The sequence below is a fragment of the Monodelphis domestica genome, chromosome 3 (genome assembly GCF_027887165.1).
Source record: "Monodelphis domestica isolate mMonDom1 chromosome 3, mMonDom1.pri, whole genome shotgun sequence".
In the NCBI taxonomy this organism is placed as follows: Eukaryota; Metazoa; Chordata; class Mammalia; order Didelphimorphia; family Didelphidae; genus Monodelphis; species Monodelphis domestica.
Genome location: NC_077229.1, coordinates 167411980 through 167420591, shown reverse-complemented (window position 1 = coordinate 167420591; position 8612 = coordinate 167411980).

The following is an 8612-nucleotide window of genomic DNA, read 5'->3' as shown; positions in this document are numbered from 1 at the left end:
TGAGCTGATTCCAGCCTACTTGTTTCATACTACTTTCCATCACACGCCCTGCATACTAGAATGCTAATTATATCTCAAGACAACATCTTGTCTCTTTTCTCTTCAGTCTCTCCTCATCTCTTATCAACATATCTTCTTTCAGTGCTCAACTATCACGTCATCTGTCAACTCTTCTCATAAGCCTTCCTTCAATCCCCTCATATGAAAGTTTTCTCTCTCTCCATTTTCTTTGAACAAATTATCTGGAATTCTTCCCCACCTCCCTTCCCAACCCCCACCCCACCCCGCCCCGCCCTGTCCCATAACAGTATAGCTTGTGTTATACTGATTTGTGTACAAGTCCTATCCCACTCCCTCAAGTAGATTGTAAGCTCCTTGAGGGCAAGAACTGCTTTGTCTTTGTATTCCCAGCACCTTGCACAGTGCCTCCCAAACAACAAGTGCCTAATAAATGTTTGTTGAATTGAATCAGAAGTTTAGGAATTCTTTTGGATTGCAGCCTCTCTTTCTAGTCAAGAAAATTTCCCTGGCAAATTGAGCCTGTTGTATAAAATGTGTATGAATATGAGGACCTGCCTACAGTCCTCAGAAATGTGTGTATATGTGTGTATGTGTGTTTGCATATGTGCATGCATGTGTGTTGGGTGGTTGGGTGGGGCTGCCTTTGAGCTCCTCCCTACTCTTGTTTGCAAGTAAAATAGGAAAAAACCTTATTATTATTGTTATTATTATTATTATCCCTACTTGTATCTAGACTGCACTGTGGATATTTCTTCAAGTATAAATGATCCAAGAAAACTGGGTCTCTGTCCTCTGAGGTTAGAAGCAAATATCTGCTCTTTTGGTTGACAGGTAGATAGGTTAGGTTACCTTTATTCACAGAGATGTGGACTTGGCCAATCAGCAATCCATCCTCCTACTTGGTGCCTGCTTTATGCTTTGGGATGGTGCTAGACCCTCTGGGGAGTGTCAAAGAAGAACACTTCCCAATGAACTTGTAATCTAGTCAGGGAGAGAAAACCGATACACACAAAATTATTAGAAAACAGTACATTCTGTCTTTAAAATATGGACAGTTTGCAGCTCTGCTTTCTACTCATTCCTCCAAATCATCATTGCCAACTGTTATTGTAGCACCCTACAAACAGCACCTCTCAAAGCATATCTTCAAGCCACCCAAGGTCACTATTTTTCAATAATTTTCCCTACCTTTTGTAAATGTGCACATGTAAATTTAATGAGGATAAGTAAAGGCACATCTCCCTAGAGCAAAAGTTCTTAAGCTTTGCTGGGTCATGAACCCCTTTGGCAATCTGGTGAAGCCTATAAAAATCTCAGAAGGACAACAACAACTAGTATTTAACTAGCACTTTAAGGCTTACAAAGCTTTAAAATACTATCTCATCTTATCCTCACTATAAGCTTGTGAGGTAGGTCCTGCTCCCATTTTATAGATAAGGAAACTGAGGCAGCTAGAGGTGTCTTGCCTAGGGTTACTGGACATCTGTGGTCTTACCTGAATTCAGATCTTCCTCACTTCAGGTTGAAAGCTCTGTCCTTTGTGCCACCTAGCTGCCTAGAATAAATATTGCTTAGAATTACCAGAATGTAAAATTAGAACATCTGATGAGTCTTTTGAATTTAGACATAACTTAGAATAAATAGTTCTTCCAAATAATTAAAAGAAATTATATATTTTAATTAGAGGTCAATGAAATGAAGATGATTTGTCCCCCTAAGTCAATAGACCTCCTGAAATCTATCCAGATTAAGAACCCTTCAACAAAAGGGGGAAAAGAGGTTAAGATAGCCTTAAGATCCCCTTCTCTTTTTTTATAAGTTATTTATATTTTAACAAAAAAATTTAATTGAAAATGTAGCCAACTTTCATCTGGCCCCCTAAATATCTGAATGAACATTTTTCAAAAAATAAGCTGTTGGATTAAAAATCTTCAATAAAGGGGCATAGCTGGGTGTCTCAGTGGATTGAGAACCAGACCTAGAGACTGTTTTTCTGTCTATGCCCAGTGTTTTGTACACTTAGTAAGTGCTGCATAAATGATTTTCATTCATTCATTTATTGTAACTCAGCTCACATTCCTTTGCATTTAATAATCTATCTTGCTTAACCAGGAAGATTTCACCAGGTGTTCCCCCATCTTCACTTTCCTGATCCTTGTGTTTGTTGTATCCTTTACTAGAATAAGTAACTATGAAGGAAACATATTTGTTAGATTCTACAGTACAAAGTCAATCTTGTTTACAAAAAAAGGTTCCTATAGGGAGCAGCTGGGTAGCTCAGTGGATTGAGAGTCAAGCCCAGAGATGGGAGGCCCTAGGTTCAAATCTGGCCTCAGACACTTCCCAGCTGTGTGACCCTGGGCAAGTCACTGAACCACCATTGCCTAGCCCTTACCACTCTTCTGCCTTGGAACCAATACACATCATTGATTCTAAGACAGAAGGTGAAGGTTTTTTTGTTTTTTTTAACTTTGGTAAAAAACTGAGGCACAAAAGTTCTGAGCACAGTATATTTGTTGGCAAGGCTAGCAATTACTAATAATAGAGATCAATGACCCTTCAATGACCAACGATCAATGGCCAGAGATATAGTTTACAATCGGGGCAATTTTTTATACAGTTTGGTGGTTACATAAAATCAAGCTAAACTAAGACTGATTGGTTTCTAATTACACTGATTTGTAAGAGCATGGTTTCTAGATTCCACAGTAACAGAAAATACAAAGTGAACATATATTTGCTAGAAAGCCCCATGACAGATTATTCCCCCACCTACCCACTTCCTATACCAGAGAGCCTGAGTGCTAGGAAAGACATCTTCTGACCAGGTCGAATTATCCTCCATTCATCTTTATCTGCCTCAAGAACTGCACGAACAGTCAGTCTCCTATCAAGTACCACACTAACAAGGTCTGTACAAAAGAGTTCTGAATCTTGAGCCTTTAGAAATTGGTTACAATGGTTATTGCTGTGATTACTAAAATTTGTAACTATTAATCAGCAATCAATTTCACAACAAATTATATAGCCCTCCCTTATCTGATACCAGAGCCTATTTGGCATCTGGAGTTTTGTTGCTTTCATGATTCTGACTCACTAGAGATTTTGTTTTCAGTAAACAAGGATATTCCTTTCCCCCTCAACGTAATTGTAGTAATAAATGGTAGTAGCTGCATTTGGGGTAGTAATAATAATGACAGCATCTCATTTCAAAACCTTCCTTGGCTTCTGGTTTTCGCATTCTATCTTGTCTTTAAAGAACTACCTTCCCTCACTGTCTTCTTCTCTCCCTACCCTCTCCAGACCCCCCAAGAGCACATTGCTCCCTACCCCACCCTTTCTACAAGGGTCTCTGTAAATGTCATGTACCCCATTCAGTCTATCCTGGTGATGCCACCCAACAGTGAGCTAGTAGATGTTTAAAAATTATTTCCTAGAGAAAAAAATGTCTACAGGACATACTCTTAAGTTTAATTAACATGGTTACCATTTCCCCCATCATTTTCTGAAGTCAAATTAATCAACAAAAAAATAAATCAAGCCCTGATTTGTAGTGTTTACTGATTTCCAGGGCATAAATGCTTACACTAAAAGTTTATCAATTTGGCTCTTCTGAAATGGTATTGCCTGGCTCCAGGCCATCTCTAACTCTACCTCACATTGATAACTCGTTCTGATTCCTCTATGCTTTATTTCATCATTATACAATAGTGCGAGAGGAAGTATAATCAAGGGGATAGATGGACTTAAGAGTGAGGAATATTGATTTAAAATTGGCCTCTGTGGCCATTGGTGAGTCCCTTAATTTTTGTGCCTGTGGCATCTCTCTGGTTTATTTATAGTTTCATCAGTGAAATCACAGCTCCTTCACTTATCTATGACTTCGTGCCCACTGATTATTTTACATGCAAAGGTGTTTAGTCTCCCCTAAATAGATTAGAAGGCTTAAAAGTGAGACTTGTCATCCTTTTTCTATTTCCCTATAGAACCCAGAATAGTGCTGAGCAAAGAGTAGATATTCAATAAATAGTTATTGATATATTCAAGAATCATTTCAGAGACTAGATTAATTGGTTTTCCCCTCTCCTTCAACCCCTGAGCCTCATAAGCAATAGCCTTCACCTGGGAGATTGTCCAGTAACAGCAAATAAGCTCATGCAGATTCTTGAGGACCATTTCACGATTCATGGTAATAAGCTCTGCTAATTTCCAAGAGAATATAGCAACTCCTGGGGTTTATCCCTGGTATATCAAAGAGTTTTCTAGAGGAATCACTGTGCACCTTATTCAGACCTGACCTCATATATTTATTTCTCCCTACCCCTAAATATCATGTCTTCTTCCCACCCTCATTGACTGATTTGGTATGTGGCCTGAAATTCAGCTCTTGGATTCATTCCTTTGGCTCAAGTTGATTTTTCCCAGAGTGTTCCTCTAAAAAGCAAATACTTGGGGGCGGGGGTGGATAGTACTTTTAAGAGTTCATCAACCATTGTGTGAATTAATAATTCTATTTTCATATACTACACTTACCTAAAATGAAGGCATTGCAATAATGTGAATCTGTGTGTTAGGAACAGGCAGAGAATGCATTATTTTGGACTCTGAATCACCGCAAAGAAAGGATGGGCTTGGGAAGGAGTTGGAATTGGTGGAATGAAGACAGCAGATGATGGGAAATGGGAGGTAAGGAGGATAAATGAGTCAAAAAAGGTGGTGAAGGACTTTGAAGACATATCTCTTACTTCGCAATGTTGATTTCCACAACCACTGGAATTAAAGGCAAAGACTGGACTGGATTTCAAAAAATATATGTTTTAAGAGTAGCTAGGTAGATCAGTACATAGAGAACCAGGCCTGGAGATGATAGGTCCAGGGTTCAAATTTGACCTCAAATAATTCCTAGCCGTGTGATCCTGGACAAATCACTTAACCCCCATTGCCTAGCCCTTGCTGCTCTTCTGTTTTGGAACCAATACACATCATTGATTCTAAAACAGAAGGCAAAGGTTTTATGGATGTGTAGATATAGATAACACACACATACATCACATATATACATCCATACATATAGAACCACACATACCACATAGACCTCCAGGCCTGGAGTCAAGAGGACTTGAGTTCAAATCCAGCCTCAGACCTTTTATATCCATGTGACCTTGGACAAGTCACTCAATCCCATTTGACCTGCTCTTGTGATTCTGATTTGTTATTGCTACATTAAGGGTTTGTATATATATTCATATATATGTTTTACTGATATTTTTTGCCTTTGCACCAGTTATTTCCCACCAACCTCCCTTCAGATTGAAGTTTCCCTTGAAACAAAGAAAAACAAACAAATTCAATTCAGAGCCGGGGTCTAACAATGCATTTAATATTCTGACCGAGTAGTTGCCCACAAAGCTGAAAGGTAAGAGAAAGGATTTCATTACCACTATCTTAGTGTCCTTGGGTGTTTCCTTCCCCTTCCCCATCTCCATATATGAGAGCTCGGCTTCCTTTTAAGGGTCTGTTCATTCACATTGTCTTAGGGAGGGGAGGTGGTTTTGCCTCATTTCAGACAAATTAAACAGTCTTTGACTTGGTTGTAGAATAAATCTAATGAATGTAAATGCAAATTAAGTAACTACACCCTGACTAATAAACATGCTGGGTAAATATTATAGAATTAAGGAGGGAAAGGAGGTTAATCACACAACTCTATGAATATTGAATATGTTCTAGTGTTTAAGAGCTATTTAATTAATGGTATCATGAGCTGAAAATTTCTCTTTTAGAAATGGGCTGAATCAATACCAACACTCAGTAGTTAGGAAGGATTATGTTTGTTTTCTTTTTTCAGTCAGTCAACAAACACTTATTAAGTGCCTACATTGTGCTAGGCATTTTGCAAAGTGCTAGGGATAAAGAAAGGCAATAAATATATTAGTGCGCTGCTCTCAAGGAACTTACAGTCCAATTCCTTAAGAATCCTGGAGCAATTATAACAATGACCAATATGGAAGTGTGTTTTGCATGACAATAAAAATAAAATTCAAACCTCTTTTAAAAAATACAATCATGGAGCCAGGGAGGTGGCTCAGTGGATAGAGAGCCAGGTCTGGAGATGGGAGGTTCTAGATTCAAATCTGACCTTGGAAACTTCCTAATACTGTGACCCTGAGCAATCTACTTGACCCCAATTGCTTATCCCTTGTTGTTCTGGAACTTTTAATATTGATTCTAAGACAAAAGGTAAGAGTTTAAAAAAATAATCATGGCACAAGGGGCAGCTAGGTGGCTCAGTGGATAAAGCACCAGGATTGGATTTAGAAAAACCAGCATTCAAAAGAGGCCTCAAACACTTCCTAGCTGTGTGACCCTGAACAAGTCACTTAACCCCATTTGTCTAAACCTTGCCCTTCTGTCTTAGAGTTATCACTAAGGTTTTAAAAAAAAAAAGGAATCATGGAACAGTAAATTATGCATACATACACTTGTACATATATGCACATATTTTGAACTAGATCACAGATATGGTACAGAGATCACAGATATAGGTTTAGGGAACTCCTGCTGAGGGAAGTCCCTCCACCAAAGCAGATTGTCACTGGCAAGTTAAAGTTTCAGGGAGAAGTTAACTCTTTATTCTTAACTCTGGGAAGTCAAGTGACTTGCCCAGTTGTCCCACAGTGTCTGTATTAGAGGTGAAACTTCAATGTAGGTCTTCCCAGATCTAAGGCTAGCTGTCCACCCATATCTCTATGTCACCCCATCCCCTATCCCCATAACTTTTATACACGTTTATGCTACACCTATGTCAACTAGAAAAAACACAGAACTATTAAATAGTCAAAAATCACTCTTTAATCAAGGGAAAAGGGGTTAGCGCTACTAATACGACAACAGAGCTGCTTTCCAAGACTGCACAGAGTCAAGCACTGGTCACCAGCCCCTGGGAGAGCCACCTGACTCAGGATGGACTCCGAGGAACAAAAGAACTTGGGGAACCTATATACCACTCTAGGTGACCTGGGGGCTTTAGGATTAGAGGGACAGTTGATTGACTTTACAATGGTAAGAAAGGAAAATGAGGAGCTCCAGACAGGAATAATAGTGAGGGGCTGGGGCCCTACAATGGACTCAAAAGGGAAAGACTCAGCCTAGGGCTGGGTCACCTTGGTCATGGACCATAGCCTAGGGGGAAGAAACCATTGGGACAAAAGGGATGTTCAATATTGGATGGGATTAGCTGTTCCCACCCAGACTACCAGGAAGTTCACTGTCTGGTGAAGAGGGACCTTCCCTCAGGGGGAAACTCTCCTGTGACAAGGTCAAAACCTGGGGTTTCTACACTCAAACTAAATAAACTGGGGATCTCTAGATTTCCATGTTGACACCTATCAGCATAGCTGGAGACAGAGATAGAAATACACAGATATAATACAGTTCCAGTGTGCATATAAATAGGTTTGGTCCAAGCCTGTGATTTCATCAGTGATGAGGAGGGAACTCCCTCCCTGACGCAGACAAACAACTCAGATGCCATTTATGGTCTTAGGGAGTTGTCCCAGGTTACTAAAGAGCTCACTGACCCAACCTGGTCACACAGTCCATGTGAGTCAGAGGGAGGACTTGACCTCAGATCCACCTGATTCTTTAAGATCAACCCCTTAGCTACTCTACCAAATTGCCTTTCTATGAATATATTTGTCCTGAATTATGACAACTGCAAATGTAGTAATTTTTGTTCTCAAGAATAATTTATCCATGCTTTGTTTTCTTCAGGTCTGGTAAAGAATTTTAAAGGCTTACGTAACCCAATATTCTCTCCTTTACTTTAGCCTTTTGGACCTTTCCTCTGTGCTATAGAGCACGATGGCTTAGCTTAAAGCTTTGGACTCAAGTCTTACGCTTAGTGGGGGCATTTTAAACCCAGTACCAGGTAAGCTTGCATCATGGCGGTGGGAATTTGAAGCTAGAGAAGGAGACACACTTAGACTCTGGGGTTTTAAAACCATCATCATATTATATTGCCCAATAGCTCTCCAGTGAGTCCTATGGTGTAGCATCTTGGAATTGACTTGTTTATTCATGAAAGTGACCTCATGAAGCAACTTTTTAAAGACGCTGGAGCTACTTGCCTTTCCAGTCTTACTTATAAATATAAACAGTTAAAGTGCTTTTTATATATCAAACTCTCAGTTCACACAAAGCCTCCCCTTCCTAGGTCCCTAGGTAAATAATGGCAGCATAAAATTAAATGAGCTGAAGGGAGTACTCTTCTTCCTTACCCAACCCACCAATTCTTGGTCTCTGAATCAGTTCCCTAAAGAAGACTAAAGACCAAAAAACCAAACAGGTTCAAGCTTCCTAGTCCTATGACTCATTAGGCTTTTCTCATCATTATTTGGAACGTCTCATGTCCCTATCCTTCCATCTATCCCACTCCCTCATTCCTGCTATATTGTAGTTAACTCTTATCATGACATCCAATCCCTCTACTTTCCCAATCACAAGGTTGGATGGGACCTCATTCCCTTGTACATTCTGTACCTGAAAAGAATTCTCTGTAAGTGTCATCCAGATCCACTCTAAGGTCTCCA